This window comes from Triticum dicoccoides, chromosome 3A (genome assembly GCF_002162155.2).
Source record: "Triticum dicoccoides isolate Atlit2015 ecotype Zavitan chromosome 3A, WEW_v2.0, whole genome shotgun sequence".
Classification (NCBI taxonomy): domain Eukaryota; kingdom Viridiplantae; phylum Streptophyta; class Magnoliopsida; order Poales; family Poaceae; genus Triticum; species Triticum dicoccoides.
In genome coordinates, this window is record NC_041384.1 from 275,760,245 (window position 1) to 275,786,499 (window position 26,255).

Genomic DNA, 26,255 nt, shown 5'->3' on the forward strand with positions numbered 1-26,255 from the left:
GAAAGTTAAGGATTAAGGCATTGTCTTCATAAGTAGCAAAAGGCTCCCCCTGAAGATGTGCATATAAGTAATTTGCTTTTGAGTGCAAATGCACATGGCAGGTTTTACTTTGTGGAGATCCTCTTCAAATTATGAAGACAATTCATCATGCATATAAAGAGATAATGAAGATAATGGCATGCATAATGAAAAATGGACATCTGCAGAATGACTTCATGAGGAATTTATCATTGCATCACAAGATAGCAGAGAAGGTAGCAGACGACCATCAAGTTTAAGTGTTACAACTCAAAAAACCAAATTGTTTCAAAAGATGAGAGTTGTAAAGACTTAGCAAAAATAATGCAACCACCCATAAGGACCCGCTTGAAGACTATCAACTCATATGCTTCCCCCCTTTTGTCAGTAATGACCAAAAAGGTTTGAAGACATAGAGTATCTACTCGTTCCCAGTCGGAGTATATGATGGAGCAGGGTCGACGTTGGAGTTTGGTGGTGCAGACGGGCCTGATGCAGTGTCTTGGTGCAGTGTAGCCAAGGTTGGTGAAGTGGCATCGTCTTCTTCATCGACGACTCTCGCAACAACAGTTGTAGCCGAAGACGAATAGTTAGATTCTTCAATAGATGGAGTGCGACGCTAATTTGCATTCCGAGGAGGCCTGGAGTCAAACTTGAAGCTCTCGGTGAAGCCATCTTCGCGAAGATCGTCTTCAGAGCAGAGCATTGTGAGGCTCTTCCAGGACCGCCTACAGGCTTCATGTGCAACAAACGAGTTCTTTGTTTCCAAGTTGCGAATGCGATTGACATCCACCAAGAGACTCTGCATCTGACGCTTTAGCCAGTCATGATGCTTATCCTGCTTCTGATGCAATACCACAAGAAGCTATTGGTCATTGAGTACACGAGATCGCTTCCGAGGCCTTTGGGCAATGGTACTTGCAGTGGCTTCAATGTTAGCACGGTGTGGCACTTTCATATTTCCAGCCAGAGGATAAGCGGGGGTTGCACCATTGGGGACAAGAATTCCTTTGATTGGTTGCAAGAAACTTTGATTTTCAGCATTCTGAAGATATAGGGGCTTCTTGGCAGGCTCGGGGTAGATGTCTTCAACTGACATATCAACCTCAGGCCGAAAAATGACATCGTTGCATGCCGAGGGCTGATAGTCAATGGTAGAGTGAAGCTTAATCATGTGCATATCCCATGGAGCATAAAATTTTAGGCCAAACAGATCAATCCCAGAAGCAACAACTTGTCTGATGAAGAAATACTGGGTGTTGAATCATATGCTATTGATGATATAGAATACCAAAGTCTTCGTGGCTCCTTCAAGTTTAGCTTCAGAAGAGTGTCCCTTGATCGGCCATAGAGTACGCCATAGAATATGGTATACTGTGCATGGCAAGTACTCGAGATCCTTCGCAAAGAACTCTATCGGTGTCAAAACTGGCGGATCTCGGGTAGGGGGTCCCGAACTGTGCGTCTAGGCCGGATGGTAATAGGAGACAAGGGACACGAAGTTTTACCCATTTCGGGCCCTCTTGATGGAGGTAAAATCCTACGTCCTGCTTGATTGATATTGATGATATGGGTGTTACAAGAGTAGATCTACCACGAGATCAGAGAGGCTAAACCCTAGAAGCTAGCCTACGGTATGATTGTATGTTGTGATTGTTGTTCTACGGACGTAAACCCTTCAGTTTATATAGACACCGGAGAGGGTTAGGGTTACACAAGGTCGGTTACAAAGGAGGAGATATCCATATACGTATTGCCTAGCTTGCCTTCCACGTCAAGTAGAGTCCCATCCGGACACGAGACGAAGTCTTCAATCTTGTATTTTCATAGTCTAACAGTCCGGCCAATGGAGATAGTCCGGCTGTCTAGAGACCCCCTAATCCAGGACTCCCATAGTAACCCCTGAACCAGGCTTCAATGACAATGAGTCCGGCGCACAGTTGTCTTCGGCATTGCAAGGCAGGTTCCTTTTCCGAATACATCACAGAAGAATTTGAATACGAGGATAGTGTCCGACCCTGCAAAATAAGTTCCACATTTCGCCGTAGAGAGAATAATGTTTTCGCAGATCTAATCTGCTAGCTTGTTTTGGTAACATGACATCATGCCATGGCCCGGTGATTATTCGAACCGTTTCTCTTATCCCGCTCCACACATAACGCGAGGCGGTTCCTTGACACGTCTTGCCGAAGCGGAGATCGTGTTCCCCTAATTACGGGATTCTCATTAATGCGGTTCGTGGGTAACCCAACCGTGTCTAGGACTCCTAGATTATAGGTAAGTCCTAAACAGCTACGGAGAGGACGCTTGATATTCACACTCTTTATAAGGGCACAAGGTTTTCGCTTTTTCCCTCCCGTGATCAACCAAACCCTTCCCCTGCCTCAAGTTCTAACACCCAAAGCCCAGGTTAGGTGCTCCAGACATTCAACCATGTCTGGATCCAGCCTTCAAGGCCGATGGACGCCCTCTTCCGTTACGGAAGAGGACATTAAGAAGTTGAGGGAGGCAAGATATCTGACCGCCGAGGTTTCGCATCGGCTGCCTGCTAAAGGGCAGGTCGTCCCTACTCCCGAACCCAACGAGAATGTTGTGTTCGTCTCCCACTTCCTCCGAGGTCTAGGCCTCACTCTGGATCCTTTCGTCAGGGGCTTGATGTTCTATTACGGGTTGGATTTCCATGATCTAGCCCCGGACTCCTTTCTCCACATCACGACATTTATTGTCGTGTGTGAGGCCTTTCTCCGCATTACCCCTCACCTTGGCCTGTGGCTCAAGACTTTTGAAGTAAGGCCGAAGATGATCGAGGGGCAACAAGCAGCGTGCGGAGGTGCATCAATAGGCAAGATGGCAGGAGCTCCATGGCCGAGAGGTTCCTTTCAAGAGGTGCCCGAATTATGGAAACGGGAGTGGTTTTACGTCACGGCTCCCAGAAGTACCAAGTGGGCGGCTGCCCCCGCTTTCCGCTTGGGCTCCCCACAACAACTGATGTCATGGATTAGCAGGGGTCTGAGCTGGGGTCCAGCCAAGGACGTGCCTATACTGCAAAGCCACATCCGAGATCTCTTCTGCTGGAAATATGCCGTAGAGGCAATAATAAAATGATTATTATATTTCCTTGTTCATGATAATTGTCTATTATTCATGCTATAATTGTATTATCCGGAAATCATAATACATGTGTGAATACATAGACCACAATATCCCTAGTGAGCCTCTAGTTGACTAGCTCGTTGATCAACAGATAGTCATGGTTTCCTGGCTATGGACATGGGGATGTCATTGATAACGGGATCACATCATTAGGAGAATGATGTGATGGACAAGACCCAATCCTAAGCTTAGCTCAAAGATCGTGTAGTTCGTTTGATGTAGCTTTTCTGAATGTCAAGTACCATTTCCTTAGACCATGAGATTGTGCAACTCCCAGATATCGTAGGAGTGCTTTGGGTGTACCAAATGTCACAACGTAACTGGGTGACTATAAAGGTGCATTACAGGTGTTTCCGAAAGTGTCGGTTGGGTTGGCACGAATTGAGACTGGGATTTGTCACTCCGTATGACGGAGAGGTATCTCTGGGCCCACTCGGTAATGCATCATCATAATGAGCTCAATGTGATCAAGTGGTTGATCACGGGATTATGCATTACGGTACGAGTAAAGTGACTTGCTGGTAACGAGACTGAACAAGGTATTGGGATACCGACGATCGAGTCTCGGGCAAGTAACGTACCGATTGACAAAGGGAATTGTATACGGGGTTGCTTGAATCCTCGACATCGTGGTTCATCCGATGAGATCATCGAGGAGCATGTGGGAGCCAACAAGGGTATCCAGATCCCGCTGTTGGTTATCGGCCGGAGAGCCATCTCGGTCATGTCTACGTGTCTCCCGAACCCGTAGGGTCTACACACTTAAGGTTCGGTGACGCTAGGGTTGTAGAGATATGAGTATGCAGTAATCCGAAAGTTGTTCGGAGTCCCGGATGAGATCCTGGACATCACGAGGAGTTCCGGAATGGTCCGGAGGTGAAGAATTATATATAGGAAGTGTAGTTTCGGCCATCGGGAAAGATTCGGGGTCACCGGTATTGTACCGGGACCCCGGGGGTCCACCGGGTGGGGCCACCCATCCCGGAGGGCCCCATGGGCTGAAGTGGGGAGGGGAACCAGCCCATACTGGGCTGGTGCGCCCCCCTTGGGCCCCCTGCGCCTTGAGTTGGAAACCCTAGGGTGGGGGGCGCCTTCACTTGCCTTGGGGGGCACTCCACCCCCCTTGGCCGCCGCTCCCCCTTGGGAGATCCAATCTCCAGGGCCGGCGCCCCCAGGGGGCCTATATAAAGGGGGGGGAGGGAGGGCAGCCGCACCTCAAGTCTTGGCGCCTCCGTCTCCCCTGCTACACCTTTCCCTCTCGCAGAAGCTCGGCGAAGCCCTGCTGCGATCATTGCTGCATCCACCACCACGCTGTCGTGCTGCTGGATCTTCATCAACCTCTCCTTCCCCCTTGCTGGATCAAGAAGGAGGAGACGTCATCCGCTCCGTACGTGTGTTGAACGCGGAGGTGCCGTCCGTTCGGCACTTGGTCATCGGTGATTTGGATCACGGCGAGTAGGACTCCGTCATCCCCGTTCTCTTGAACGCTTCCGCTCGTGATCTACAAGGGAATGTATATGCACTCTCCTCTCGTTGCTAGTTGACTCCATAGATTGATCTTGGTGAAACGTAGGAATTTTTTTGTTTTCTGCAACGTTCCCCAACAATGGCATCATGAGCTAGGTCTATGCGTAGTTACTATGCACGAGTAGAACACAAAGTAGTTGTGGGCGTTGATATTGTCAATTTGCTTGCCGTTACTAGTCTTATCTTGATTCGGCGGTATCGTGGGATGAAGCGGCCCGGACCAACCTTACACGTACGCTTACGTGAGACCGGTTCCACCGACTGACATGCACTAGTTGCATAAGGTGGCTGGCGGGTGTCTGTCTCTCCCACTTTAGTCGGATCAGATTCGATGAACAGGGTCCTTATGAAGGGTAAATAGAAATTGGCAATTCACGTTGTGGTTTTGGCGTAGGTAAGAAACGTTCTTGCTAGAAACCTATAGCAGCCACGTAAAAACTTGCAACAACAATTAGAGGACGTCTAACTTGTTTTTGCAGCAAGTGTCATGTGATGTGATATGGCCAAAGTTGTGATGAATGATGAATGGTATGTATGTGATGTATGAGATCATGTTCTTGTAATAGGAATCATGACTTGCATGTCGATGAGTATGACAACTGGCAGGAGCCATAGGAGTTGTCTTTATTTTGTATGACCTGCGTGTCATTGAGAAACGCCATGTAAATTACTTTACTTTATTGCTAAATGCGTTAGCCATAGTAGTAGAAGTAATAGTTGGCGAGCAACTTCATGGAGACACGATGATGGAGATCATGGTGTCATGCCGGTGACAAGATGATCATGGAGCCCCAAGATGGAGATCAAAGGAGCTATATGATATTGGCCATATCATGTCACTATTATTTGATTGCATGTGATGTTTATCATGTTTTTGCATAAGATGATCCCTCATAATAATTTCAAGAAATTGTTCCCCCTAACTATGCGCCGTTGCGACAGTTCGTTCTTTCGAAGCACCATGTGATGATCGGGTGTGATAGATTCCAATGTTCACATACAACGGGTGTAAGACAGATTTACACATGCAAACACTTAGGTTGACTTGACGAGCCTAGCATGTACAGACATGGCCTCGGAACACAGAAGACCGAAAGGTTGAGCATGAGTCGTACAGAAGATACGATCAACATGAAGATGTTCACCGATGTTGACTAGTCCGTCTCACGTGATGATTGGACACGGCCTAGTTAACTCGGATCATGTTATACTTAGATGACTGGAGGGATGTCTATCTGAGTGGGAGTTCATTGAATAATTTGATTAGATGAACTTAATTATCATGAACTTAGTCTAAAATCTTTACAATATGTCTTGTAGATCAAATGGCCAACGTTGTCCTCAACTTCAACGCGTTCCTAGAGAAAACCAAGCTGAAAGACGATGGCAGCAATTATACGGACTGGGTCCGGAACCTGAGGATCATCCTCATAGCTGCAAAGAAAGATTATGTCCTAGAAGCACCGCTAGGTGACGCACCCGTCCCACAGAACCAAGACGTTATGAACGCTTGGCAGACACATGCTGATGATTACTCCCTTGTTCAGTGCAGGATGCTTTACAACTTAGAACCGGGGCTCCAAAAGCGTTTTGAGCGACATGGAGCATATGAGATGTTCGAAGAGCTGAAAATGGTTTTCCAAGCTCATGCCCGGGTCGAGAGATATGAAGTCTCCGACAAGTTCTTCAGATGTAAGATGGAGGAAAATAGTTCTGTCAGTGAGCACATACTCACAATGTCTGGGTTGCATAACCGCTTGACTCAGCTGGGAGTTAATCTCCCGGATGACGCAGTCATTGACAGAATCCTTTAGTCGCTTCCACCAAGCTACAAGAGCTTTGTGATGAACTTCAATATGCAGGGGATGGAAAAGACCATTCCTGAAGTATTTGCAATGCTGAAATCAGCAGAGGTAGAAGTCAAAAAGGAACATCAAGTATTGATGGTGAATAAAACCACTAAGTTCAAGAAAGGCAAGGGTAAGAAGAACTTCAAGAAGGACGGCAAGGGAGTTGCCGCGCCCGGTAAGCAAGCTGCCGGGAAGAAGCCAAAGAATGGACCCAAGCCCGAGACTGAGTGTTTTTATTGCAAGGGAAGTGGTCACTGGAAGCGGAACTGCCCCAAATACTTAGCAGACAAGAAGGCCGGCATCACGAAAGGTATATGTCATATACATGTAATTGATGTGTACCTTACCAGTACTCGTAGTAGCTCCTAGGTATTTGATACCGGTGCGGTTGCTCACATTTGTAACTCAAAACAGGAGCTGCGGAATAAGCGGGGACTAGCGAAGGACGAGGTGACGATGCGCGTCGGGAATGGTTCCAAGGTCGATGTGATCGCCGTCAGCATGCTACCTCTACATTTACCTACAGGATTAGTTTTAAACCTCAATAATTGTTATTTAGTGCCAGCTTTGAGCATGAACATTGTATCAGGATCTCGTTTAATTCGAGATGGCTACTCATTTAAATCTGAGAATAATGGTTGTTCTATTTATATGAGAGATATGTTTTATGGTCATGCTCCGATCGTGAATGGTTTATTCTTAATGAATCTTGAGTGTAATGCTACACATATTCATAGTGTGAATACCAAAAGATGTAAGGTTGATAATGATAGTCCCACATACTTGTGGCACTGCAGCCTTGGTCACATAGGTGTCAAACGCATGAAGAAGCTCCATGCAAATGGACTTTTAGAGTCTCTTGATTATGAATCATTTGACACATGCGAACCATGCCTCATGGGTAAAATGACCAAGACTCCGTTCTCAGGAACAATGGAGCGAGCAACCAACTTATTGGAAATCATACATACTGATGTGTGCGGTCCAATGAGTGTTGAGGCTCGCGGTGGCTATCGTTATGTTCTCACCCTCACTGATGACTTGAGTAGATATGGGTATGTCTACTTAATGAAACACAAGTCTGAGACCTTTGAAAAGTTCAAGGAATTACAGAGTGAGGTTGAGAATCAACGTGACAGGAAAATCAAGTTCTTGCGATCAGATCATGGGGGAGAATACTTGAGTCACGAATTTGGCACACACTTAAGAAAATGTGGAATAGTTTCACAACTCACGCCGCCTGGAACACCTCAGTGTAATGGTGTGTCCGAACATCGTAATCTCACTCTATTAGATACAGTGCGATCTATGATGTCTCTTACCGACTTACCGCTATCATTTTGGGGCTATGCTTTAGAGACTGCCGCATTGACTTTAAATAGGGCTCCGTCGAAATCTGTTGAGACGACACCGTATGAATTATGGTTCGGGAAGAAACCTAAGCTGTCATTTCTAAAAGTTTGGGGATGCGATGCTTATGTCAAGAAACTTCAACCTGAAAAGCTCGAACCCAAGTCAGAAAAATGCGTCTTCATAGGATACCCTAAGGAAACTATTGGGTATACCTTCTACCTCAGATCCGAAGGCAAGATCTTCGTTGCCAAGAATGGGTCCTTTCTAGAGAAGGAGTTTCTCTCGAAAGAAGTAAGTGGGAGGAAAGTGGAGCTTGATGAAGTACTGCCTCTTGAAGCAGAGAGTAGCGCAGCTCAGGAAAATGTTCTTGTGGTGCCTGCACCGATTAGAGAGGAAGTTAATGATGATGATCAAGATACTTCGGATCAAGCTCCTACTGAACTTCGTAGGTCCACAAGGACACGTTCCGCACCAGAGTGGTACAGCAACCCTGTCTTGGAAATCATGTTGTTAGACAACGGTGAACCTTCGAACTATGAAGAAGCGATGGCAAGCCCAGATTCCGACAAATGGCTGGAAGCCATGAAATCCGAGATAGGATCCATGCATGAAAACGAAGTATGGACTTTGACTGACTTGCCCGTTGATCGGCGAGCCATAGAAAATAAATGGATCTTTAAGAAGAAGACAGACGCGGATGGTAATGTGACCATCTATAAAGCTCAGCTTGTCGCTAAGGGTTATCGACAAGTTCAAGGGGTTGACTACGATGAGACTTTCTCACCCATAGCGAAGCTGAAGTCCGTTCGAATCATGTTAGCAATTGCCGCATTCTATGATTATGAGATATGGCAAATGGACGTCAAAACGGCATTCCTTAATGGTTTCCTTAAGGAAGAATTGTATATGATGTAGCTGGAAGGTTTTGTCGATCCTAAGAATGCTGACAAGGTGTGCAAGCTCCAACGCTCGATTTATGGGCTGGTGCAAGCATCTCGGAGTTGGAACATTCGCTTTGATGAGATGATCAAAGCGTTTGGGTTTATGCAGACTTATGGAGAAGCCTGCGTTTACAAGAAAGTGAGTGGGAGCTCTGTAGCATTTCTCATATTATATGTAGATGACATACTTTTGATGGGAAATGATATAGAACTTTTGGACAGCATTAAGGCCTACTTGAATAAGAGTTTTTCAATGAAGGACCTTGGAGAAGCTGCTTATATATTAGGCATCAAGATCTATAGAGATAGATCAAGACGCCTCATAGGTCTTTCACAAAGCACATACCTTGAAATGATATTGAAGAAGTTCAATATGGATCAGTCTAAGAAGGGGTTCTTGCCTGTGTTGCAAGGTGTGAAATTGAGCTCAGCTCAATGTCCGACCACGACAGAAGATATAGAAGAGATGAGTGTCATCCCCTATGCCTTAGCCATAGGGTCTATTATGTATGTCGTGCTGTGTACCAGACCTGATGTAAACCTTGCCGTAAGTTTGGTAGGTAGGTACCAAAGTAATCCCGGCAAGGAACACTAGACAGCGGTCAAGAATATCCTGAAGTACCTGAAAAGGACTAAGGACATGTTTCTCGTTTATGGAGGTGACGAAGAGCTCATCGTAAAGGGTTACATCGACGCTAGCTTCGACACAGATCTGGATGACTCTAAGTCACAAAACGGATACGTGTATATGTTGAATGGTGGAGTAGTAAGCTGGTGCAGCTGCAAGCAGAGCGTCGTGGTGGGATCTACATGTGAAGCGGAGTACATGGCAGCCTCGGAGGCAGCGCATGAAGAAATTTGGGTGAAGGAGTTCATCACCAACCTAGGAGTCATACCCAATGCATCGGGGCCGATCAAACTCTTCTGTGACAACACTGGAGCTATTGCACTTGCCAAGGAGCCCAGGTTTCACAAGAAGACCAGGCACATCAAGCGTCGCTTCAACTCCATTCGTGAAAATGTGCAAGATGGAGACATAGATATTTGTAAAGTACATACAGATCTGAATGTCGCAGATCCGTTGACTAAACCTCTCCCTAGAGCAAAACATGATCAACACCAAAATTCCATGGGTGTTCGATTCATCACAATGTAACTAGATGATTGACTCTAGTGCAAGTGGGAGACTGTTGGAAATATGCCCTAGAGGCAATAATAAAATGATTATTATATTTCCTTGTTCATGATAATTGTCTATTATTCATGCTATAATTGTATTATCCGGAAACCGTAATACATGTGTGAATACATAGACCACAATGTCCCTAGTGAGCCTCTAGTTGACTAGCTCGTTGATCAATAGATAGTCATGGTTTCCTGGCTATGGACATGGGGATGTCATTGATAACGGGATCACATCATTAGGAGAATGATGTGATGGACAAGACCCAATCCTAAGCTTAGCTCAAAGATCGCGTAGTTTGTTTGCTGTAGCTTTTCTGAATGTCAAGTATCATTTCCTTAGACCATGAGATTGTGCAACTCCCGGATACCGTAGGAGTGCTTTGGGTGTACCAAACGTCACAACGTAACTGAGTGACTATAAAGGTGCATTACAGGTGTTTCCGAAAGTGTCTGTTGGGTTGGCACGAATCGAGACTGGGATTTTTCACTCCGTATGACGGAGAGGTATCTCTGGGCCCACTCGGTAATGCATCATCATAATGAGCTCAATGTGATCAAGTGGTTGATCATGGGATCATGCATTACGGTACGAGTAAAGTGACTTGCTGGTAACGATACTGAACAAGGTATTGGGATAGCGACGATCGAGTCTCAGGCAAGTAACGTACCGATTGACAAAGGGAATTGTATACGGGGTTGCATGAATCCTCGACATCGTGGTTCATCCGATGAGATCATCGAGGAGCATGTGGGAGCCACCATGGGTATCCAGATCCCGCTGTTGGTTATTGGCCGGAGAGCCGTCTCGGTCATGTCTATGTGTCTCCCGAACCCGTAGGGTCTACACACTTAAGGTTCGGTGACGCTAGGGTTGTAGAGATATGAGTATGCAGTAATATGAAATGTTCGGAGTCCTGGATGAGATCCTGGACGTCACGAGGAGTTCCGAAATGGTCCGGAGGTGAAGAATTATATATAGGAAGTGTTGTTTCGGCCATCGGGAAAGATTCGGGGTCACCGGTATTGTATCGGGACCACCGGATGGGTCCCGGGGGTCCACCGGGTGGGGCGACCCATCCCGGAGGGCCCCATGGGCTAATGTGGGGAGGGGAACCAGCCCATAGTGGGCTGGTGCGCCCCCCCTTGGGCCCCCTGCGCCTAGGGTTGGAAACCCTAGGGTGGGGGCGCCTCCACTTGCCTTGGGGGGCACTCCACCCCCTTGGCCGCCGCCCCCCTTGGGAGATCCAATCTCCAGGGCCGACGCCCCCCAGGGGGCCTATATAAAGGGGGGAGGGAGGGCAGCCGCACCTCAAGTCTTGGCGCCTCCCTCTCCCCTGCTACACCTCTCCCTCTCGCAGAAGCTCGGCGAAGCCCTGCTGCGATCATTGCTGCATCCACCACCAGGCCGTCGTGCTGCTGGATCTTCATCAACCTCTCCTTCCCCCTTGCTGGATCAAGAAGGAGGAGACGTCATCCGCTCTGTATGTGTGTTGAACATGGAGGTGCCGTCCGTTCGGCACTTGGTCGTCGGTGATTTGGATCACGGCGAGTACGACTCCATCATCCCCGTTCTCTTGAACGCTTCCGCTCATGATCTACAAGGGCATGTAGATGCACTCTCCTCTCGTTGCTAGTTGACTCCATAGATTGATCTTGGTGAAACATAGGAATTTTTTTTTGTTTTCTGCAACGTTCCCCAACATCTTCAAGGGAGATTTCAATTTGGTGGCGGTAATACAAGTTATGCTGGTTCGCCAAGTCCAGCCTTGCAAATGCCGGCCCCTGCGTTTGTGGGAGTTCAACCCAGAGGGGCCACGTGCCATTCAAAGTTTCCTCGGCCTGATGCACGAGGAGATGTACAAGTTATTCTTCGGACCCCAAGTGGAATGTCTGGATATTACCGAGGACGCGGGCCTGAGCAGTAACCGCGCCGCCGAACAAGTAAGGAATCTCCCCGCTGAACACGTTGTCTTTTATTCGAAGTTATTTCTGAGAGTCCGCTCTTTGACCAGGACTGGCTAACAAAGGCGAAGATGATCCGGTGCTTGGCTCCCCTCCCCGAGGGTTTGGAAAATCCGGTATTGGAGAAGATGCTCGAGGTCGCACCTTGTCCGGAGCCCTTGAAGGAAGATACCGAAGGAGATAATACGGGCGGACGCGGGCCCCCATTGCTATCCGCTCCAACCGAGGGAGTGAGCGTCTCCACGAAGGAGTATGATTGGGGGAGGAAAAGGATTTCTTCCGAGGATCCGGAAGCTGAAGCCTCCAAACGGGAGAAGAGGTCTCCCACTGAGGGTCCTGCCTTGGGGGGTGCTTTTGCCGCGCAGAGTCCGCGAGGGGATCAACCCTCCAACGAGTCATAAGTGATCCAAAATATTTTAGTAGTAAGGGTATGTTATCTTTTTCCTCTAAGAAAATAACCACCGCATCTATCTTGCAGTTCGGGCCTCAGCCCCTCTCAAATGAGCTCGTCTTTGGGGGATCTTCTTCCAGAGATGACGAAGAGCGAAACGCCTCCCCTGGACTCCTCCGCTCCAGAAGCAGGCAACCCCGAAGTGTCGTCGCGGAGGGCCTCTCCGGATCCGGTGAGGCCAGAAGATAATCCCGTAGAACCCCAAGGTTCCCAGTGTCCGGCTCCCGAAGAGAGCATATGAAAGAGTCCGGCACCGTCTGGTGTGCGGTTGGACGTTCTGAGGGAGTTGATGGGGCGAGCGGCCATCTCAGAAGAGCACCGTACGCTGATGGGTACGGTGATGGAGAGAATCTCGTCCACTAAAAGCGGATTACATGAAGCCTTTATCAGTCTATTGACAGGCTTTGAGGTATGTGTGATAATATGTGATAGCACTACACATGTTATAGTAGCCCCTAAGACTCTGGTTGTCGTCGAGAACGGCGGCGAATAGAGGATCAAATTCCCAGGCGATAACCAATCTGCCTTTTTGTGCAGGTGGTGGGAGCTTCGGTGGCTAGCCGGACTAGGGAGTTTGCCCAATTAAAACGGCAACTGGATGCGGCAGACGCCGACATCAAGCTTGTTAACAAGAGGCTTGACGAGGCACAGGGTAAGTGTTATTATCCGGTGAAGGCCACATAGTAAGAGCAGCATAATGCCAGTATCTTTAATATGTTGTGACTGCAGATGGAGCTGCCACCGTGGAAGCCTTGCGAGCGGAACTTGCCCGAGCCAAGGAACAAGCGAGGAGTAGTAATGCGGTTGCTTTGAAGGTGGCCGAAGAGTTGAAAGCCGAGAAGGACGCACATTGCGAGAGCCAAGAGAAGATGGCCAAGATGGCCGTAGAATTGAAAGACACTGCCGACCGTTGCCGGGTCCTTGAGAAAGAGAACCAAGCGAAGGCAACTGACCTTGAGAAGGCCGCGGCGGCAGACAAAGACACCCATTCTGCTATGAGAGCGAAGAAGGAGGAGCTGCGGGAAGCCGGGGATATTGCGGCTGGAAAACCCTTCATGTTACGGAGGAAGTTCGGAGATCCACGGTATACCCCCCTGCATCGGCTGTGGAGCTCGGTAGATGCGTATATGGATTTGGTGGCGAGCGTTGCCGATGCGGCCAAGTACTTCCAAGGTCAGACAGATCGTGAAGTGGACAAGCTGTTCTGGATGCAATTCTACGTTCCAGAGTGTCCGCTTTCATTGGCTGACCAGCTAGGCGACTGGGCCGAACTGAATAGGTTGTCCGGACTCGCCATGAGGTCTGTTGTGGATCAGCTATGGCCGGAAGGGCCTAAGCCGAACAGCTATTTCGGCTTAGTGCAGCAGCTCCTTGATGCGGTGCCACGCATTAATGCGATGAAGAGGTCGGCGTGCATAGAAGGCTCGCGGATGGCCCTTGCCCGTGTTAAAGCATACTGGGTGGAGATGGACGCTAGCATCGTTGCGACGCAGGGTTCGGCCATAGGTCGTGTGGCTGTCGAACACTATTATGAGGAAGTTCTCGAGGGTGCTCGTTTGATAGAGGCCCAGTGCTCGAAAAATATTATGTTTGAGTGATATGTATTCTCATTGTAAACATAATGCTTTTATGAAGTTTTTATAAGGCTGTGTTCATACCTTTGCCTGAAAGTAGTATGATGCCTCCTGTGCGGCCGTTTATGTATACATTTGTATAACCTGAAAGATTGCAGCCGTCGGCTTCAACCCCCACGCATATGATGCGGAGGTGCTCGCAAAAACATGTGTTCACACTTAACCCAATGTCTTGGTCCTGATAAGGAGGTGATAGCGCAGCAAGCGAGGCAACCGGACTATAATGCTTGAACACTTTCACTTAGCCATAGGAGTTTGACAGTGGGGCTACTAGATAGCCCCTGGTGGCTCCGCACTCTCCTGATCGCGGGGTGCGTATATGCCTGGCCGGAAAACAGCCCTTCGTTAAGGAGGAGGAATTCTAACATTCCGATAGGTCATCGAGTGGTTGACCAGTCTCACACTATATCATGACAGTCAGTTTTCGGCTTTCTCTACTAAGGCGCTCGTCCGGATGAACCAGGGCACAATTGCAGTAGTTCTCTTGGTGCTACCTTAGCCGGTAAAGCGGAACGTAAGGCACCAAAACACAGGAGCTGGGCTAACCCAACATTTGAACAAAGACAATGATTCGGAGCTGATGCATATAAGGCCGAACTCGCGACGCCGAACACTCCCTAAGGTATTCGGTCTTTATGGTATAAACCGGGCCGAAATAGTGCCGCTTGTAAGAAGCCCCTTGTGTCCAGGTACATGCATTATTCTGACGTGGCCACATGCCAAGACGTCAGCATCCTTTTCAATTTCGCTGAGAAGTCGGTGGATATGTATCAACAAGAGACAGTAAAAAAGGTTGACGCAGGGTCTTAATCTAAAAAGAATCCTTGGAGCGGATCCCTGCTGCACGTCTACGCCTGTGTCTCCGTTGTGCCGTATCCTGGACGGTTGTAGCATGATGATCATCTGTAAAAGATAGGAGCTGAGGTGAAAAAAGCTGTCGTGCAAAAAGATAGTTTTTTAAAGAAATCATTTATAATTCTAGGTAAGTAAGAATCGCCGCTTGTCTGCGCATGTTGAGACCCTTGTATTTGTAATAGGGGTGTGATCATTGATCCGATATAAATTGCATATGGCTGCGCCAGACTCGTCTAGTCGTGTCCGAGGTCGTGATGACCTGCTAAATGCTTTAGCTAGTGAGGCAATTTTTAGTGTGCGGTTGCCAGGGCAGTCGCACGCTCTTCAGCATGCAGAGATCGCTTAATAGTTCCGTTCACTGTAATGATGCCACGTGGACCAGGCATCTTGAGTGTGAGGGAAGCGTAGTGTGGTATTGCATTAAAAGCGAGCGAAAGCTTCGCGTCTGAGTAGTGCTTGATAGCCACTTTGGAATGGAGCGATGTGGAAGGTTAGATGTTCGCTACGGAAGTTATTGAGGAGGCCGAATATAACTTTTAGTAGCAGGGAGCCCGTGCAACGAGCCCCTAGGCCTGGCGTTACTCCTTTAAAGGTAATATTGCTATGGCGAATTTTTGTTGGGTCTATCTCCATTTCGCGGATTGTATCCTGGTAAATCAGATTTAGACTGCTGCCACCGTCCATCAGGACTCGTGCGAAGCGGTATCCGTCAATTATTGGGTCTAATACCCGGGCAGCCCATCCTGCACGCCGGATACTTGCTGAGTAATCATGATGGTCGAAAGTGATTGGTTGAGACGACCAGTGGCAGGACTCCGCGGTGATAGGCCTTCGGGCGTATTTTTCTGGGAGTGCCGTTTTGTTTCTCCCATTGATCACGTGTAACACGTTTACTGTTTTGACTTCTGGTGGAAATTTCTTTTGTTCCCCAGCGTCTCCCTTGAGAGGCTCATCCTCATCTTCGCTTGGTGTATCCTCCCCCTTGTGTACGGCGTTGAGCTTGCCGTACTGCTTGAACACCAAACATTCTCTGTGGGTATGATTGGCTGGTTTGCCAGGGGTGCTATGGACCTGACATATTTGGTCCAGAATTTTGTTCAGGCTGGACAGTTCGTCTCTGCCACCTTTAGAGGGCGGCTTCTGACCTGGCCGAGAGCTTTTGAATCCGGCGTTTATTGTCGTGCTCTTCGTGTTGTCTCCTTTGTTCAGGCATTTGTTATTGCTGTTGCGCCGTGATTTCCCGTTTCCATCTCTAACTTTGGATGTACTGGGGTCGCTGGTGCTGCATTTGGCTAGCCAGCTGTCCTCACCCGTGCAAAAGCGGGTCATGAGGCTTGTTAATGCTGCCATCGTTCTTGGCTTTTCTTGGCCGAGGTGTCTGGCGAGCCATTCGTCATGGACGCTATGTTTAAACGCTGCCAAGGCTTCGGCGTCCGGACAGTCGACAATTTGGTTCTTTTTAGTAAGGAACCTGTTCCAAAGTTTTCGGGCTGACTCTCCGGGCTGTTGAGTTATATGGCTCAAATCATCCACGTCTGGAGGTTGGACATAAGTTCCTTGAAAATTTGCCCGAAAAGCGTCTTCAAGCTCTTCCCAACTTCCAATGGAGTTTTCAAGGAGGCCTTTAAGCCAGTGGCGGGCTGGCCCTTTGAGCTTGAGGGGTAAGTACTTGATGGCGTGGAGGTCATCTCCTCGAGCCATATGGATATGGAGGATATAATCCTCAATCCAGACCCCAGGATCTGTTGTTCCGTTGTATGCATCTATGTTTACGGGTTTGAATCCCTCTGGAAATTCATGGTCCATCACCTCATCGGTGAAACATTGGGGGTGTGCTGCACCCCTGTATCTGGGTGTGCCGCGTTGTTCAGATGTTTGTTGTGGTACATTGTAAGCTGGGGCGCGCTTGCGTGGTCCGTAGATGGATCTGGTTGCGCCATCCTTTTGGTGCGAGCCCTCGCGTGGATCGCATATTGGCTTGTGAGTTGCGTTGTTTGCCGCTTGATGTTGGCCGTGAGGTCGTCTATCCGGCCAGGCGGCCGTTTTGATTTTTGGTTGTGAGGGGTCTGAGGCCTCCTCATCGAATTCAGGTAGCAACTTCCGCTTTGGGTAGCTCTTGTTGGGGCGATTGTCGCCGTACTTCGCTGTTGTGTTGCGTACTTTACTCCATCTGATTTGGAGTGTGTCCTGCGTAGCCTTGAGCCTTTGCTTCTGGTTTTTTAGACTCCTCGTGGTGGCAACAAGCCTTTGACGGGCATTCTGCTGCTCCGGGTGCCTGTCCGGCGTTGTGTCGTCCGGACTATTATCTTTGACATAATTGGTTTGTTCGGTTTGATTCTCCGTATTGGCGTGGTCTGGCAGTGGTTCCCTGCTCCAACGCTAGGTCTGTGTGATCGTTATTTCTAGCGAGGCGGGATTTGGGTTGGCGCTTGTGCCGCCGCTTTGACTACTCTCGAGGGAACAAGCCTTCGGTGCGTCCTTCCGTTCCTCGTCGTCGTCTTCTTTTGGTGTGTCCACCATGTATACGTCATATGATGAAGTGGACGTCCAGCGCCCTACGGGCGGTGGTTTATCTTTGCCTCCCGCATCGTCGTCCATACCGTTGATGTCTGTGGAGTCGAAGTCGAGCATGTCGGTTAAATCATCGACAGTGGCTACAAAGTGGGTGGTGGGTGGGCGTCGAATTTCTTCGTCGTCCGCATCCCAATCCTGTTGGCCACAATCCGGCCAGGGCTCTCCAGACAAAGAGAGAGACCTTAGTGAATTTAGAATGTCGCCAAAGGGCGAGTGCTGAAAGGTATCTGCGGCGGTGAATTCCATGATCGGCGCCCAATTGGATTCGGTTGGCGGGGGCGCGGATGGTTCGGGGTCCGGAGGAGAGTCCGGCACCTTGGAGTCACGGGCCGCGCAGAGGATTATGTTGGTGTTTGGCTCGATCGCCGTCGAGACTGCAGCCCCTGAGGCGGTGTCTAGCCACCCGTCATCGATTGGCGCAGTTGGCTCCAAGCTAAGGGTCGGAGCTGGTGTGGGCGCGGCCTCTAGAGTACCATCCGGTGGCAGAGCTAGGTCATACCCATCGAGATAGTGCGGCGCGCCCGGCTGTGGCTCGAATCCATCGAAGATCAAGTCCCCGCGGATGTCGGCCGTGTAGTTCAAACTTCCAAATCTGACCTGATGGCCAGGGGCGTAGCTTTCAATCTAATCTAGATGGCCAAGCGAATTAGCCCGCAGTGCAAAGCCGCCGAATACAAAGATTTTGTCCGGGGAGAAAAGTCTCACCCTGGACGGCATCGCTATCGATGATAGTAGGAGCCATCAAGCCTAACGGTGATGACACAGAGGAACTCTCAATGAAAGCACCAATGTCGGTGTCAAAACTGGCGGATCTCGAGTAGGGGGTCCCGAACTGTGCGTCTAGGCCGGATGGTAATAGGAGACAAGGGACATGAAGTTTTACCCAGGTTCGGGCCCTCTTGATGGAGGTAAAACCCTACGTCCTGCTTGATTGATATTGATGATATGGGTGTTACAAGAGTAGATCTACCACGAGATCAGAGAGGCTAAACCCTAGAAGCTAGCCTACGGTATGATTGTATGTTGTGATTGTTGTCCTACGGACATAAACCCTTCGGTTTATATATACACTGGAGAGGGTTAGGGTTACACAAGGTCGGTTACAAAGGAGGAGATATCCATATACGTATTGCCTAGCTTGCCTTCCACGCCAAGTAGAGTCCCATCCAGACACGAGACGAAGTCTTCAATATTGTATTTTCATAGTCTAACAGTCTGGCCAATGGAGATAGTCCGGCTGTCCGGAGACCCCCTAATCCAGGACTCCCACAAACTCCTTTGGGTATTCAACATCTTGAGGAAATGGCTTCATCATACTTAGCATCTGGCTCATGTTTGGCCCATGCCTCTGAAAGATACTCTGCAGTTCATCTTGATGACGCTGACAACCATGTTCGTATAACTCACCTGGAGTGGGCAGGGAAGTAAGATCGATAATGTCTTAAGCTTTGGCTTCGTGATGTACATCACCTGGCATCCACTCAAGGATCCATGTCTTCGGATCCCTGTTGTAGCCACGAATATGGAGTGTGGCATAGAACTGCAGGAGAAGCTCTTCATTCCAATGTTCCTTGCCCGTAATAAAGGGCAGAAGACCAATATCCCTAAAGCAGTCAAGGGCTTCTTCAAGACAGGGTAGCCCAGCTATAGCATCGCAGTCCAGCGCTAATGCGGAAAAATCCAGTCTTGGTTGTAGAGGATGCATGAGTAATAGCTTCACTGCAGATGGCTCCAGAATCTGTTAAAGGAGATCTTGGGCTTCGAGTATGGGTTCTTGGCACTGTTAAAGAAAGTGTTATGCGCCCTGAAGCTTTGCACATAGAATGATTCCTGGGTTGTGGCAGCACTTGGAAGCCTTGGCAATCTGAGCTTTGGCTTCTGCACTTGAGGCCAATGCTCCACATGATAATCCTATTGTGGCCGGGAGCAGTAGGTGGAACCATGATGGGCCATCTGATAGTTTCCAACACACCCCAATTGAATTCGTATTACATGGTGTGAGGCCTTGGAGGAGGAACAACGCTATCCGAGGCGATTGGCATCAGGGTGACTTCAGCATTCTCATTAGCTTCAGGCTCCACATTGTCTTCAGCCATGACTATGTCATTGGCTTCAGTGGCATTGTTTGTGGCAGCCTCAATGTTTTCAACCTCCACATGTTCAAGGACTGGAGGGTCGGGCACAATTACATTCTCCTCGAGAACGACTTGATCAATAGCTGGGGGTGTGGCAACTCTTTTTTCTTCTCTTTCTTCTTTGTCTTCATCGGCTGATGCACCCAAAATGTCTTCAGCAGCATTGGCGTCGGACTTAGAGACATCCGCAGTAGGGGTGGCTTCTGGAAACACTTGACGTGTGACTGAGCTTTGTTGCACTTCTCCTTCTAGAATGCTCGACATGGTGACCTGTGGCCTGGGGCCTTTGCAGAGCCTGCGAAATGCGGGCGACGCCTTCAGTGAGGGAGTGGCTTGTACCATGTAGTTGTTGTCGTCAAGCACCGGAGTGGTGACTTGAGGTGGTGGTGTTCTTGCTATCTCATCATGTGCTGGGGTGTCTTGCTGTTGGTGCTCGACCCATGAGTCATCCTGAGCAATTAGTGTCAATGGACGACCAAGGCTGATAAGTTGACTGCTTGTCGGAGCAGGAGATGATACCGACTGGGGCCCGAGCTGAGGACGGACTACATCATCATCAACATTTTCTTCGTGACCAATGTCTTCAGCTGTGTTGGGGTCAGCAGCTGGAACTTCTTCACTTGCATGAGCCTCTGTGGAAGCAGGCTCATGGATCATAAGACGACGCTCTTGGTTGGTCAAGGCAGGGAGAGCAACTGAAATGGGTTCAACGATGAGGTGCTCTTGGGCCGCATCACGCTCTTTCTTTGAAGACTTTGAAGCCTTAGTCTTCAATTTATTTTTGGAGGGAGCATCATTAGATGTATCTTTGTGCTTCTGCTTCCTGCTTCGGCTTCAGCTGCCCTTGTTTTCTTTAGATCTAAAGCTGCTGAGGTGACCTTAGGCTTCGAGCCAGTCATACTGGCAGGGAAGACAATGCGAGGTTCTTCCTGCCTTGGTGCTTCAGGTTGGGCTTCAACAGACTTCTTCTTTGGCTTGGCAGCCATTCTGGGGTCGATGCCAGGACGCCCAAGAGCCTTTCGCTTCTCAGCTTCATTGTGGGCTTGGACACACTTCTGTGCATAGTACTTCATGCGCTCTCGGGAGCCTTTGGCTCCTTCACGCTTCTTGTGGAATTCTTCCTTAAGATCATGCAACATCTTTTTGAAGATCTGCACATCATCCACACTAAGCTTGGCCATATTCTTCTTGAAATGCGCCTTATCATAATCAATCTTGTTCTTGAGCTCGATGATTTTCTGAGCCAAGGCCAAGTCAATAGCAATGGCTCCGTGAAACGTGACGCTTAAGTCAACTGGCAGCTATAGATCATCAATGTTGATGCTCTGGTCATCAAACCATTCATCGATGAAGTTGTTTAGAATATCAACATCAAAGAGGGGCAGATCATTGAAGATCTACGCCTGTTGCTTGCTCTTGATCAGCATCTCTAGAGCATCATCACCAAGATCTTCATCGCTGGACAGATCAATGGTGTCTTCCTTGTTGCGCAGAACGACAACAGGAGTCAGTTCATGCCCGAAATCTTCTTGGGCTTCTTGGTGTAAGTGCCTCTAGTGCCACCCCTAGTTGGTTTTGGAGTATTGATGACAAACTTGGTTGAGGGACTAATGTGTTTGTGAGAATTGCAGGATAACACAGGTAGTAGTCCCTTATTGATTCGGTTTACCTACCAGAGATGACCCCTAAAAATGTGTGAAGACATTGAAGACAATAGTGGTCTGTGAAGATATTCACAGTGAAGATTATGACATGAGAAGACATCGCATGAAGACTATGGAGTGCGAAGACATAGTTGTTTCGTAGTTTCCTTTTCTTCCTTGTTGAGTCATAGGAACCACCATATTGTTAAGTGGGGTCCAAGTGAACAAAGTCAGAGTGACTGATGTGATGCTCAACCAAATCATATGTCTTCAAGCGAAGACAATGATGGCAAATCTTATCCAGAGCTGGATGGGTCAGCTTTACTTGTAGCCCAAGTCAAGATGCCATGTGTGTTTGAAATCTGATCGTTGGACACGTGTCAGTTCCTTAGTGACCCAAGATCATTTCGGACAAATCAGGTCGGGTTGCCTCTTGGCTATAAATAGCCCACCCCTACACCTTAAATTGGTGCCTGCTCAGAGTTAGTGCATGGCTTTTGTCGTTTGAGAGCAACCCACCTCCGAAGCATTTGAGAGAGAGAGATCCTTGCAAGGATAAAGCCCTATACAACCAAAGCCAAAGAGTGTTAGGTATCACTGAAGTCTTTCTGTTTGCGTGATTTGAAGACTTGTTACACTTGAGGACTGTGAATCCTCCAGCCGTTAGGCATTGCGTTCTGAGCATCCAAGAGTCATTGTGGATTGCCGGTGAACGAAGTCTGTGAAGGTTTGGAAGTCTACCTTGAAGACTTACCAGAGTGATTGGGCGAGGACTGTGTGTCCTTAGCTCAAGGGGAATAAGGTTAAGATGTGGTCTTCTAAGTTAAATCCCAGCCTCCCTAACCAGACATACAATTGTCACAACGACTGGAACTGGTCTACCAAATCCTTGTCTTCACCAAGCTACTGGTTCTATCCTTCACTTGACTTTACTTTACAGTTTGTCTTCGTGAAGTCATTGCTTGCCTGTATGATCTGATTGACTTCATTGAGTGAAGACTGTTCACTGTTTGGTTTCATACTATCTTCCATCCTGATCCTTACTACCTGGGTGTTGATAGTCTTCGTGCTTTCACTTCATTGCTTACTTCACTATGGTCTGTCTAGTGTAGTCTACCTTCCGCTGCATATCAATAGGTTCATTATCGTTTGTCTTCATATCCCACGTGTTTTGAAGACTTTCATAAAAATCGCCTATTCACCCCCTCTAGTCGATAACTAGCACTTTCAATTGGTATCAAAGCAAGGTGCTCCCTTGTTCTATGAGATTTGGTTTAACCACCTAGAGTTTTAGCTATGTCGACTGCAAGGATAATCAAAGTCTCCGTTGCGTTCCCTGTCTTGGATGGCACAGATTAACCCTACTGAAAGAATAAGATGCGCATGCATCTTGAAGCCATTGTAACATCCCAATTATCAATTTGGATGTTAATCATTAGGTCATCATATATATCCATGCTCTTTGCATTTTTGTTTGATTTTAATTGAACATGTTGATCCTAAAAGACCTTAAGCAACTCAAGGACCATTTGAGAGTTGGAGGTTTTATAAAAGTTCCAGTTTGAATTTTCAAAATTGGCAATTGGATCAAAGTGATTTTTTATTTGAAATTATTTTTCCAATTATTTCGAAAATAAATAAAATATTGAGAGAAGATAATATGACTTCTTCAAAATAAAGGAAATAATGGAAATTTAATTTTAAATAAAAATAATTATTTGATTTGAACATTTTATTGGGATTTTATTTAATTTGGATTTTTTTGCATTTTTAAAAATTGCATTTTAGCCCAGAAAAATGTTCATGTTGTCCTAAATATTAGAAGGGGACCGTGAAAATTATTTCTGGAAATTTTAAGATTATATTTCGTTTTGTTTTTTTTGTTCGGTGAAATTTATTAAAAAAAGTTTCCTGGGCCGGCCCAGCCGGGCCGGGCCTTGGCCCAACCTAGCCGCCCCGCCTCCCTCCCGTGCGGGCGGCAGACTCCGGTGAGGAGGAGTCCAGGTCGGCCTCGCCGCCCCCTCACGCAAGCTGAGGACCCCTCGAGGCCCTCCTTAATAATCCGCCGCCGCCCCCCGTTCCTCCTCACTCCGCCACCCACCACAGTCGCGCCGCCCCGCAGCCGCATCGCCGCCTCCATGCTGCCAAGCCGCCTCCGCCGCTTTGCGTCGCCGCCGGTTCCCCCGCACCGGGCAAGCCGCCGCCGGCCGCTGCCACACCTCCGTCGTCGCTGGAGCTAGACACCGCCGCCGCCTTCTTTCTCCGATTAAACGGTATAAAAACCATTTTGTTTTTTCGGTTTATTTTTTAGATCCATTTCGTTTAGATTGGTTTTTCGTTTTTGGTTTAGTCTATTTAGTAACGTTAACTAGTTAGATCATTTTAACGAACGGTTTTCGTTCGTTAGTCTCTGTAAGCGGACGTTCGTCCGATACTTTTTCTTCTTAATATTATTTTTGGCTAGGGACCTATCTACGAATACTTTTCTTACAGATTAGTCCCTGATCTTCAAACATTCACTACTTTTTGCTCGTTTGTCCAAATCCAGTGATACCAATGCCAAAATCTTCGTCTCGATTCCCTCTTTCCAGATAATCAACTTGAACATGATTTAAATAATTTAAAATTTGGTTTCAAGAAGATTTGAATTCGAACTTCTTTTGATCGTAGTTTGAGTTTCGTAGCTCCGATTCGATTGATTCTTTTTGCAAATCAAAGCTCTTCACTAGGACTTTCAGTTTGGATCTTTTCTTTTGGATTTGCTTTTGCATCTTATGCTTGAGTGCTTATGTATGTTATTAGTTGTTCACGATAGAGTTTCCGGAGTGCGAGGCTTGCTACTACGAATCTCTAGGGTTTTCCGATCATCAGCAAGGCAAGTAACACTTTGATCATATCCCTTTACTACCTAGTTTTTATGCATTAGTCTCAACCCTCGAACATTGCATGAGTAGGATGATAACATGTGGATATTTTGGGAAGTAGTAGATGAGGCAGGAACCTATTTCCCCTTTATTTCAAACCATGGGTGTTACTACGTTATGCTTACACTGCTATGCTATGCTCATAGACGTGGATTGGTTTTGAGAGAATTCATGAAAGTTGTGAGAGTTATTGTTAACTAAGGATTAACTTAAGGTGGCTACTTTAATACACATATGGGTGGATTGGTTTGGGGGCACCTGGGGAATCCAGTGTTGTCCAAGGAGATCCCGGGTATCCGTGTGATTTTCCTATGGTTCGCCACTCAGGCTCAAAGGGATCATAATAATATTCATGCTAGAAATTTCCGTGTGCAGCCACATGCCATTTTGGGCTCTGGCATAGTTGAGTAAGTTGTGGGAATCCTTTCCATGATGGGCTAGCATATGTAGGGGATTGTAGGTGTACCGGCCTATCTATCGGTTAAGGGGACCTCTTTGGAAAGACTGTGTCTCGGTCATCCATTTCTCAAACACCATGCAGTGCGAGAAATACAACAGAGGAGATTGAGTCTTGTGTGGAAAAGTGCGCAAACCTCTGCAGAGTGTACAAACTAATCATGATTAGCCGTGTCCCCGGTTATGGATATCTTGAGTATCTGGTACTTGAATTATTATGTGATCTCCTCACTTTACTTAATTAATTTGTTGGGTTGTTAACTTTTAATTGGGATTGAGTTGGGGTTACCTTCTCAATTTTTTCAACAAACTTTGTAGTTAAATAAAACATATTCCTTTGTTGTAGGGAAAAATTAGCTTTATGCAAATGATAACCATAGAGCCTCCACCAGCCAAATATGCATGTAGTGATAGCTGTTATTTTGTTCATTGCTCTATAGTGTTATCTTGCCAACATATTCCATGTGCTGACCTACACAGGCTGCAGTGTATTATGTTGCAGAGTTTTCAGATGAAGAGTAAGGTGCGCTAGGTCGTTGTCATGCACTTAGTTTTGCCGTGGAGTTGGATGGACTGTTCTACATTCGAAGATTCCACTGTTATCTTAGTTAGATGGCCTTCAACCATATTATTGTAATAAGTTCTCTTTTGAGACATTTGATGTAATAAGTGTGTGATTGAACTTTGTTATAAATCCTCGAGTACCGTGTGTGTCAGCAATACCGATCTAGGGATGACACTTAAGCACAAAGACTTGACCGTCTGAGGTCGGGTCGCTACAAGATGGTATCAGAGCACACGCTGACTATTGGACGCGATCACTAGGACAAGCCATCGGATACTCTTCTCTACTCATTTCGGACCCAAGGAACAAGTTCATTCAACCAGATGAGGACACACCTTTTGGACGACACTTGAAGGAAGTCACTAGGTACCTGAGCATCGGAGTACCAAGTTTCACCGGGACCTACACCGCCACTTTACCAGAAGAGGAGCGCTGGACGATTTGAGTTCATGTTCCAGGAAGGATGTTCGCTCCAATTACTGAGGCCATAGAGTTTTCCTTTGATGCACCAACTTGGAATCTAGCAAAGAGCATGGCCGCCCACATCGCCATAGGACACATCGGCGAGGTATACCGCAAGGATCTTAAGGACACCATCTACTAGATTTGTGGATGCCGAGATGAGCGATGGGAGATGATTTGCACCAGGGAGGATAGATCCATTGCCGCCTACATCCAGGAGTTAAACCAGCACATTCTTCGTCAGGAGAACCAGATGTGCGCCAGCATGATAGACATGAAGAAAGTGATGACCAGGAACATGGAGCTAGAAGAGGAACTCAAGTCTACATGCGACGAATATGAAGAGGAAATTGTAGTACTGCTGGAGAAGAATGAAGACCTGAAGAAGAAGCTAGGGATATTCATGGGAGATCCTGAACCTGAAGAGGACAACCATCCTAAAGACTACATCATAATCGACGACACCGACTCCGACCCCGACAGTGATGATGATTACGAAGATGAAGCTGGAGCAGATATCATGGAGTCTTCCACCGATCAAAATTTCTAGGCGACCACCATATTATC